Source organism: Alligator sinensis, unplaced genomic scaffold (genome assembly GCF_000455745.1).
Source record: "Alligator sinensis unplaced genomic scaffold, ASM45574v1 scaffold222_1, whole genome shotgun sequence".
Taxonomy (NCBI): Eukaryota; Metazoa; Chordata; order Crocodylia; family Alligatoridae; genus Alligator; species Alligator sinensis.
The window spans coordinates 3702119-3711553 of NW_005841912.1; the positions used below are offsets into that span (position 1 = coordinate 3702119).

At 47.6% G+C, this 9435-nt stretch overlaps 1 protein-coding gene across 1 annotated transcript in view; it reads right to left on the minus strand.

Annotated features, from left to right (window-relative positions):
- SLC4A4 (solute carrier family 4 member 4) overlaps positions 1-9435 on the minus strand; it is a 307465-nt gene that overhangs the window by 213820 nt on the left and 84210 nt on the right. The gene's annotated exons all lie outside the window — the stretch shown is intronic.

The following is a 9435-nucleotide window of genomic DNA, read 5'->3' on the forward strand; positions in this document are numbered from 1 at the left end:
TTCTCCTCCTGCCATTGTGAGTGCTTGCAGGGTGGGGGGGAGGGGACCAATAACTTCATGGGCCTGTGTAGCATGTTGTCTGTTTAATAAAACTGTTATTTGGACCCTGAGTTGGGTTGTGCTTTACTACAGTTCCGACCCTGCTCCAATCTCTGCTCCTCGCCTCTCTAACTTCTGTCTCATTTCTCCCTCTCATGCTTCTGTCTCTCTGCCACCTCCAACACCTGTCCCATGCTCCCGTGGCTCCAGCCGTCTTGAGCTCCTCTCTGCCTGCAAACCCGTTTCTTTGCCACCGTCTCATCCCCACTGCCTTTCCCCTGATCTCTGCCATTGCTATTGTCTCATTCCGACTGCATTTTCCCCTGATCTCTGCCATTTCTATTGCCTTGTCTCTACTGCCTTTTCCTCCGATCTCCCAGCTTTCTGCCTCTGTCTCCTGGCTGTTTCCTCCTTGCCACTGGGCTTTTTCCCTTGCTTCCACCCTGGCACCAGGTGAGCCCGAGTAACCCCAAGGCCACTTGACCTTAAGTAACTCCAAGCCTCAGCTCCCCAGCCAGCTTCTCTATAGTCCACCAGTTCTAATCCCGGTTCCAGAAACTTTCACTCCCTACACTTTAACTCTCTCTCACCTTAACTTTCCCCCAAGTATCCTAGGTACCCCAAGCACACACATACACACACCATACCATTCAAGTTAGGAATTTACCTATGTGTATGTGTAGGTGGGTTGTATGTGTGTGAACTGGTGAGCGTGCGTATGTGTATATGTCATTGTGTGCATGATATTCGAATTAGTAATCTGTGTATGTGTACTGAGTTTGTGGGTATTGGCAATTGATTTTTGTCTAACTTTTGGTGTGTATAGCGTGTAGGTGCTTGAATTGGTGATAGGTGTGCATGTGCCTAGGCTGGTAATTTTGGATGTGTATGTGCCTGAGTTGGTAGTGTGTGCGTGCATGCCTGGTTGAGGTGTATGCACCTAGAGTCTGTATATGCGCCAAGTGTGTGTGCATGCACCTAACTGATTTTTTTGAGTGTGTGCATGTGCAATTGTATACCACACCCTCCTGTCCAACAGCACAATATTGAGATCCTGAGCATTGGCCTGACCCCACAGGGCAACACTCCTTGCTGGGACAAGCCAGGAAATGCCAGGAAAAACTTCAATGTTGAGCAGAGCCAGAGCAAAATTGCAGACATTTGTTGATATTTTAAAAACCACCAGGATGGAGATGGGAGGAGCCAAAAAGAGGACATCAGGGAAAACCCAGACATATGGTAACCCTAATGTAGAGCACTTTCAGGGACCAGATCAGGTAAAAATTGTTACTTGTCTGCACCTCCAATGCTACTGTCTACTCTCAAGGAATAGTCAAGGCTAATGTATTGCAATCACCATGATAGCACACATTTTAACTAAAAAAATAGAGGAAAGGAAACAAAAAGGCAGAGCTGCTGATGAATTTCAGTCTTACAATCCAAAGGATGCTCTAAAGATAATCATTAGCAAGCATTCAAGGCTAACACGATAAATATTTCTCAATGGAGTGTTTACACATTTATCAAATGAAGTAGTACACAACATTCCTAAAGACTAGAAAACATGGAATTCTTGTTCCCTTACTTATTTTTAATGTATTATGAATGGATCCGTTTTTCGTATGTTCATATTTTTTCTACAGAGCATTACAACTCTGTTTTCTCCTATGCTCCTTTATATGCCAAATTCTTTAATGATTTCTGATACTGATATGGGAATTTCACACAATATTTTTGTAGCCAAGGAAGGCATACTATATCCTTGCTACAGGAAGCTGAAGCAAGTACTTTAGTAATTTTGTTTTTAAAACAGTATACACCAGTGGCAGGCAATTTATTTCAGGTGGAGGGCCACTTACTGAGTTTTGGCAAGCTACCGAGGGCGGTATTAGTAGCCTCACCCGTTGACAGGTGGCCCGCCCCCTGTTCTCCAAATTGTGACCAGAAGTTCCACCTCTTAACCCCCGACCTTTGCCACTAGAAGGCCCTCCCCTTGTCCCCCAGAAATACTCCTTTCAGCAAAGGGTTTTGCCATCTTAGAACCAGAAAAATACCAACTTATATTCCAAAAATCAAACATTTACAACATTCCTTAACTTGATTTCAAAAAATAGCTTTGCCCTGATTTATACGTGTTTGTGTAGTGTACACAGAGGTGATTACATAATAGCTTAAAATGAAGTCTTACGTATGTATATTGTGGGGAGATGGAGGCATGGGGATAGGTCTGTGGGGGGTTGTTAGTGTGTGGGTATGGGGGTGTGGAAGGGCGTGATGGTGTGAGTGGGGTGAGGGAGTATGTGGGGGTGTGTGTCGATATGTGGAGTATGCGTGGGTATATAGAGTTTGTGGGGGGAATGTGTGTGGGGGAGGGTGGCTGGGGTGTGTAAGGGGGTGTGGAGTTCTGCGTGTATGGCAGTGCAATAGGGGGTGTGGGTGAATGTGCATGTGGGAATCACCCTATGAACACACACACACACACACACACACACACACTCTCCCCCACCACTTCTCTCTCCCCCCTCACTGTGTGCACACACACACACACACACACACACAAACACACACACACACACACACACGCACTCTCTCCCGCCCACAGACACACACACACACACACACACACACACACAGTGGCCATTGAGGTACCTCAACAATAGAGGACAGTTGCATTTAGTGCAACTGTCCCCACCACCATGAACGTTGCATGCCTCCCAAGGCTGGGGGGGCACGGTGAGCTCTTGTAGGTGGCAGCGGTGGGGCAGTGGTGAGCGGGGAGCTCCCTCAGGCAGCCACAGTGGTATCAGCAGTAGAAGGGCAGGAGGAGAGGCGCCAAGCAGTGAAAAATAGAGGACATAAAGGCATCCGGTTTTATATCAATAGAGGACACAGGACCAGAAAACCAAACTGTCCTCTATAAAACCAGATGAATGGCCACCCTACACACACAGTCTCTCTCTCTCTCACACACATACACTGTCTCACATATGCACAGAGTCTCTCATACAGACTATGGGAAAGACTGTGCATCTCTCACACAGTCTCTTTCTCTCTCTGAGACACACACACACACAGTCTTTCCCTCCTTCATTGCTCTCTGTCTCTCCTTCCCCCTCCCTCATTGCGCGGATGGGGACACACACACACACACACACACACACACACACACACACACACCCTCCCTCCTGCTCCTGGCCTGGGGGTACCAGAACGGGTCCTGGGGTCCAGTGATGCAGCCACGTGGTATTGGAGCAACCTGAAAGCTGCTGCAGGCGGAGATGGAGGGGGGCTGGGGGAGGAGGAGGAGGAACCAGGCTGGCCTTGTTGCTGGCTCCTGCCAGCTCCCCCTGGGTCCTACTGACCCTGGCTCCTGTCATCTTTGACAGTCAGCCGGGAGCAGATAAACATACATTTTCTACATTTTTTAGGGGTCCTATAAGCTGGATAGAATGGCCAGGTGGGCCGGATCAGGCCTGGGGGTCCTATTTTGCCCACCCCGGTAGACATTCACATGAACAAATATAACTTTGCAGTTATATTTGTTAGAATAATATTAAAAGGTCTATCAATCTTCAGGATTCCAGCCATGATGTCATCACCCAATTTTTAAGTGTTCTCCCTAACTCAGAAATGCATCCTATTGTACTGGAGGTCTGTGCAATCTTCTCTAAATATTTGGCATTAGCCACAAGCACAGAATACATACATCAGTACTGACCTCCTTCTAGTGCAGCAAACTAATTTTGGGAAATATTAGAATAAAAGGGATCCACAACACCGACATGTAAAGCACATCTTTTAGAAAAGCCCCAAAAAAGAACCTATAACCTCATGCCAATCAGCATGAGAAAAGTTCCTTAGTGTTATCAGCAGGGATCCAGGTTTTCTGTTTGCCATGGAAAAATGTGGAAAACCACGGATTTTCTCCTTTAATGAAGAAAAAAAAAGCAGATTTTCGTCTTTAAAGGGAAAAACACGGATTTATCTCTTTTAAAGGAGAAAAATGCAGACAACCATGGACTTTCCCTTACAGAGTTCCAGCCTCCAAGGGATTCCTTGGGGCTGGGGGGAGTGGGACTCAAGGGACGTCACGTGCACAGGTGCACGTGGCCAGCAATACAGCCAGGCAGCTATGGAGAGCAGCTCTCTCAGGAAGTTAGTCTATGGGGGGAGGGGAAAGGGGGCATAGACAATGCATGGGAAGGTATAGGTGATGCAAGGCAAGCTGCAGATTAAAGCAGGCACAGTGAGGGAGGCAGTGGGGCAGGGTTGGTGGCTGGGGCCATTGCCCTTCCAAGACAGTGCCCAGAGCCCAGGTGGGAATGTGCAGCTACAGGGCTCAGATGGGGGAATGGGACACAGCCACGACTCATCTTGGGGGCAATTTCCTGCCACTGCACACATTCCTGGACAGGGGGGCATGGAAAAGCAGGTGCTCCTCAAGATTTGTGCACAGGGCAGGAGAGGATACGGGCTCCCTGCTGCAGAGCTCCAGGATCCCCACCCTGCTGCCCTCTCCCCGGGGAACCTCCACAGCCTACAGCCCAGTGGGTGGGACCCGGTGCGGGAGGGCAGAGCAGGGCAGGGAATCTCAGTGCTGCCGCCACCACCACCACTGGAAGTTGAATGCCAGCCATGCGGCCAAGGTGAAGCACCCTCTGCCCACCCCACAGCAACAGAGGGACACAACTCTGCACCACTGCTGCCGGGCAGGCAGGGGGCACCTCGCCATGGTGGTGTGACTGGCACAGGGCTTACAGAAGCAGTGGCACTGAGTCTCGCCACTCTGCTCTGCCCTCCTGCACCAAGTCCTGCCCACTTGGCTGCTGAAGCTCCTGGAGGAGGGCAAGGTGGGGAACCCTGTGCCCTACCATGGACAGCCTGTCTCCACCCCTTCCCTCCTCCCATGGGCTCTGCTTGCCTCTACTCTGGCCATGCTGCCCACTGGGAGGTGGGGCATGCTCTGCTCCAGGCACAACAGCTGCCACTTCCCATATGCAGCAGCCAGGGTTGGGGCACTGCTGGCCAGCTACAGCTGGTGCCCATAGAGCCAGAAGCAGGCAGCATGCAACTGCTGGGTCCCATAGCCCTGGCAGCTGAGAGCCCCTTCCAGCAGGGCTGGGGATGGCAGGGGGCTGCAGGTCAGAAGTAAGGGGCCCCCACAGGGACGGACGGGGGGCTGTGGGTCAGGAGTGAGGGGCACCAGCAGGGCCAAGAGGCTGTGGATTGGGAGTGAGAAGCAACAGCAGGGGTGGGAGGTCTGTGGCTTGGGAGTGAGGGGTAACAGCCTGAGCGGGCCCCAGCGTATCAGGGCTGCTCAGTGCCACAAAACAGAGAGGAAGACAATGCAAGGGGGGGAGGGCAGGTGAGTGAAGGGGATAAGGTGAGCTCTGATTTTCCATAATAAAAAAACAAAATCAAATGGCAAAATATTTTTAGAATTTTATGGTATTTAGTATTTATTTTATTATAATGATTGAGGCACTGGTAGGCCTCCAAGATGGTTCATTTTAAATGCGGAAAAATGCAGATTTTGGGAGTTTTAATCAGAGAATTCTGGAATCTTTATCAGGGAATTGGGATTTATAATGAGAGAAAACCAGGATCCTGGTTATCAGTACTGTGTCAATTAAACCAGGTACACTACATTCAAAACTCTGCCAAGATTCAATTAATAGCAGCCTGAAGTTCCAGCTCTTGCGAAATATGGGATGTCTTGAAAATCTATACTTTTACTGTATTAAGCTCAACCTGCTAATAAACTCCAGGTTTTCCTTATCACTGGCTTCTTGGTAAGGACTTTAGCCAGAATGCAATTCTCTAGAATGCATTTACTTTAAAACGGTAGAGAGAGGAATTTTACAAAAGTATAGTTACTCAAATTTCTTCATTAGGAAAATTTTCCAGTTCTATCTCCCAACACAGAATTAATAAAATAACCTTCATTTATATAGCACACCTTTCCCTGACTCCCCAAAAATGCTGAATTATCTGTATATTTTTGGGAGGATTACTTAAGACTAAGACTGGGATGTATTAAGTCTTCTACACTAATGCATTTACAGAGCAAAAGGTTTTGGGGGGTTTTCTCTTTTACTTTTTTGGACTGAAAATGAAGTATAAATCTTCTCAATTAAAATCACGGAAGAAATTTTTGGTATAGGAGGGGGAATACAATTGACTAAATTTATTCTTGCCGAAGGCACTGCTGTATGTTAAGTGGCCAACACGATGCAGAACTCGTGTTGTATATTTTATCTGTAAGTCACGTTCACCAACACAGGACTCCAGAGCAACAGGTGGGGAAATCAACTCATGTGACTCAGGGGGCGGGGGGGAAAAAATCAACAAAATCAACATGGCCTCTTCCAAGGAAAACCCATAAGGCTCCAAAAAAGTCAGTGCTATCCAAGTGCTCACCAGCCTAACCACGCCTGCAGGAAATTTAGAAAGATAACAGCCTGCAACATCATGGCCAATGGCATTCATTTTCTACAGCCAAATGCTGAGAAGGAGTAAGGAGAGTACTTTCATCTACAACTCCATTATAACGGGCTACTGTTACAAAGGAAATTTCCTGGTCACTGGGATAAGCAAAGTAATGGCAGAAGCACTGAAATTAGATTGTTCCTAAAATGGAACACTGGGAAAACACTCACAGGATTTTCCTACTACCCCATGTAGAGCAAGAGGCAGCGGCAAGCTATATAAAGCTCTTTGGCAGCTTTTCTGTGAAAAGACAGCACCACTCATCTTTCTAGGATCAGTTTACATTGAACTCCACAGGGCAACTCTCTTTTGGCTGACGCTCATGAAAGCCTGGAGACGTAATGGAAAAAGCTGCAAAAGGAGGAGCAAAATGATCAGCTTCCAAAGTCAATCCGGTTTCTTCTCCAATTCTCTCCAGCCAATGGCTAAATAAATTCTTAATTGACTCTAGAATGTCACAGTTGCCAATCAGGAAGCTGAAGCAAAAGGCAAGTGGAAGGTAAGATTCTATTCTAGTGAAAGATTGCCTGGCATAGTCATGCCACTTATATCAATCTTGCAGCTTTCATTCAACCCCGGGTGTCCTCACAGCTCTCCCCAAATAGAGAGGCCTCTTTTCTGAAAAGCATCTGTATCCAGGACAAATAAATTACTCAACAGATGCTTACCTTTAAGCAGGTACTCGAATCGTCTTGAAATCAATAGAAATTAAATATAGGCCTTAAAGCCCTGCCTGTACTTCTTATTGCTACTCAGGAAGAAAGCCCAAGTGCAGTCCAGGAAGAGAACACACCAACTGCTGAAACTTCCTTAGCCTGACAAAGGGTTTTTGAACCCAAAAGCTTGCTTAATAAATATTCTCCAACTATTTGGGTTGGCCTAATAAAAGATATCAAATTCACCCAAGGAACCTTGTCTGCCAAGTGCAGTCCTGCATTTATTTGTGCAGTTACCAAGGGGCTGGATGTTATCTGCCATTTACACCTTCAGAATACATCAAATCTCATTGCCTCCTTCTCTAAGCCTGACTAGGAAGTTTTCCACGCACCCCCTGCTATTGAGTTGCAAGAAGCTGGAGACTCCCTTAGCCAAGTAAAAGTAATGTCTTTCTTCCAGGTTGAAAAAGTTAGAGACCTGGACTGTACAGATAATATTAGGTTTAACTTTCAAAATGTCAGCCTCTGTCAATCAATTAAAATAAGTAATGCACATCTTAGCAGCCTCTATCTTCTTGACTTCAGCTGGTACACATATTTCACCAACTAAAAGACGACCCATTCCTCATAATTCAGGTTTTCAGAAGCAGGCCCTGCTCAGATATTTTGGACAGTAATGATTTTCTTCCACCAGGAATACAGAATATGTTTCATGTAAGCTTTCAAGAAAAGCCTAAAGCAATCCCCCTAGAAAGCTTTAACTTTACTTTGCAAAGGGAACAATTGCTGCCCTAAAGTTCACACTATTTGGCAGTTAGCTTTTCTTTTATTCAGAAATATTTCCAATTCCCACAAATAAATGGGTGCTGGAAAGCAGTCAGCCAAAGCACTTCTATAGATTCCATCATATAAAACTATTCCAACCTAGGTGCTTTAAACAGAGACAGGCTGGAGCAGAAATAATGGGGGCACAGAGTTAGAGGAGCAGTTCCCTGACAAGAAAAACCAAGAAAACACGTCATTAGGACTACTATTCCTATGCGTCTCGGGGAGCTGGAAAGTGAACCCCATCCACCAAAATCCTCTCTTATTAACCAAGTTCCTTTTGGCCAAAGGTTTCAGGAATCCCTATTAATTTAGAGACAAAGGTTTTTTGTAGGGCTGTCAATCTGGGTTAATATGCATGATTAATGCAAATACCAATTAACGTATTAATTTTTTTAATGCATATCTTGCATACATAGTTTTGGAGCCTGCACCCAGGCTACCCTGCAGTGCCTCTCCACCGCCATCACCGGGCTGCCCTGCAGGACAGCACTGGCAGTGCAGAGTTGCCACAGGGCAGCCCGGGAATGGCTGCAGCAGAACAGACCCAGCACCAGTGAGGGGGAGGGACTGCTTTTCCCCCCGCACCCAGCAACCGTTTTGGGCCAGCACTGCTGCCTGCTCCTGCCGGGCTTCCCTGCCACCTGCACGCTGCTGCTGCAGCTACCCAGAGTAAATGTCCCGCCCTGCCCTCCCTCCCCTTCCTCAGTCAAGGTCTCCCTGGCTGCAGTGCCATGGCCCCCATGCCAACCAAGCTCTGGGAGCTCAACATGGGCTGAATTTTGGGGCGAGGGGCAGCAGCAAGCATGGGGGAGCTGTAGGTCAGAAATGAGGGGCACCAGCAAGGTAAGCTGTCTATGGGTACTTATCTGTGCAATTAAAATAGTGATTAATAGCAACTATTTGTTTTAATCTCACAATTAATTGCGATTAATTTTTTTAATCGTTTGACAGCTCGTTTTTTGTGATATCTTTCATTGGACCAACTGTAGACCTGGGAGAGCTACTGGTCCAAGCAAACATATCACAAAAAAGCCTTGTCCCTTTGACACTTCCTGGATCATCACGACTATAACAGTCCAACCCCACTGCCTTAGACCAGAAGATCATTTTTTTAATTAAAATGCAACCCAGGATCTACCACATGCCCCCTCCCCTCCCACCCCCACCCCTGCCCACCAAACAGGTCAGTCTGTGGGGGAGGGAAGAGGTGGGGCAGATAGAGGCCCCACAGTGAGGGTCAGAGTGGGCAGAGGCAGGGGCAGGGCTGGGGTGAGTGGGGCTCCAGCAGCACTGGATGGTAGGACAATCTGAGCCCGGGCGGCTCGTCCAGGGCCACAGGGGGGGCTCTCACCACTGTGCACACCCCAGCAGAGGCCAAGGTGCACATGCCCCCCCGATTTGTGTGTGGGGTAGAAGCGGCTGG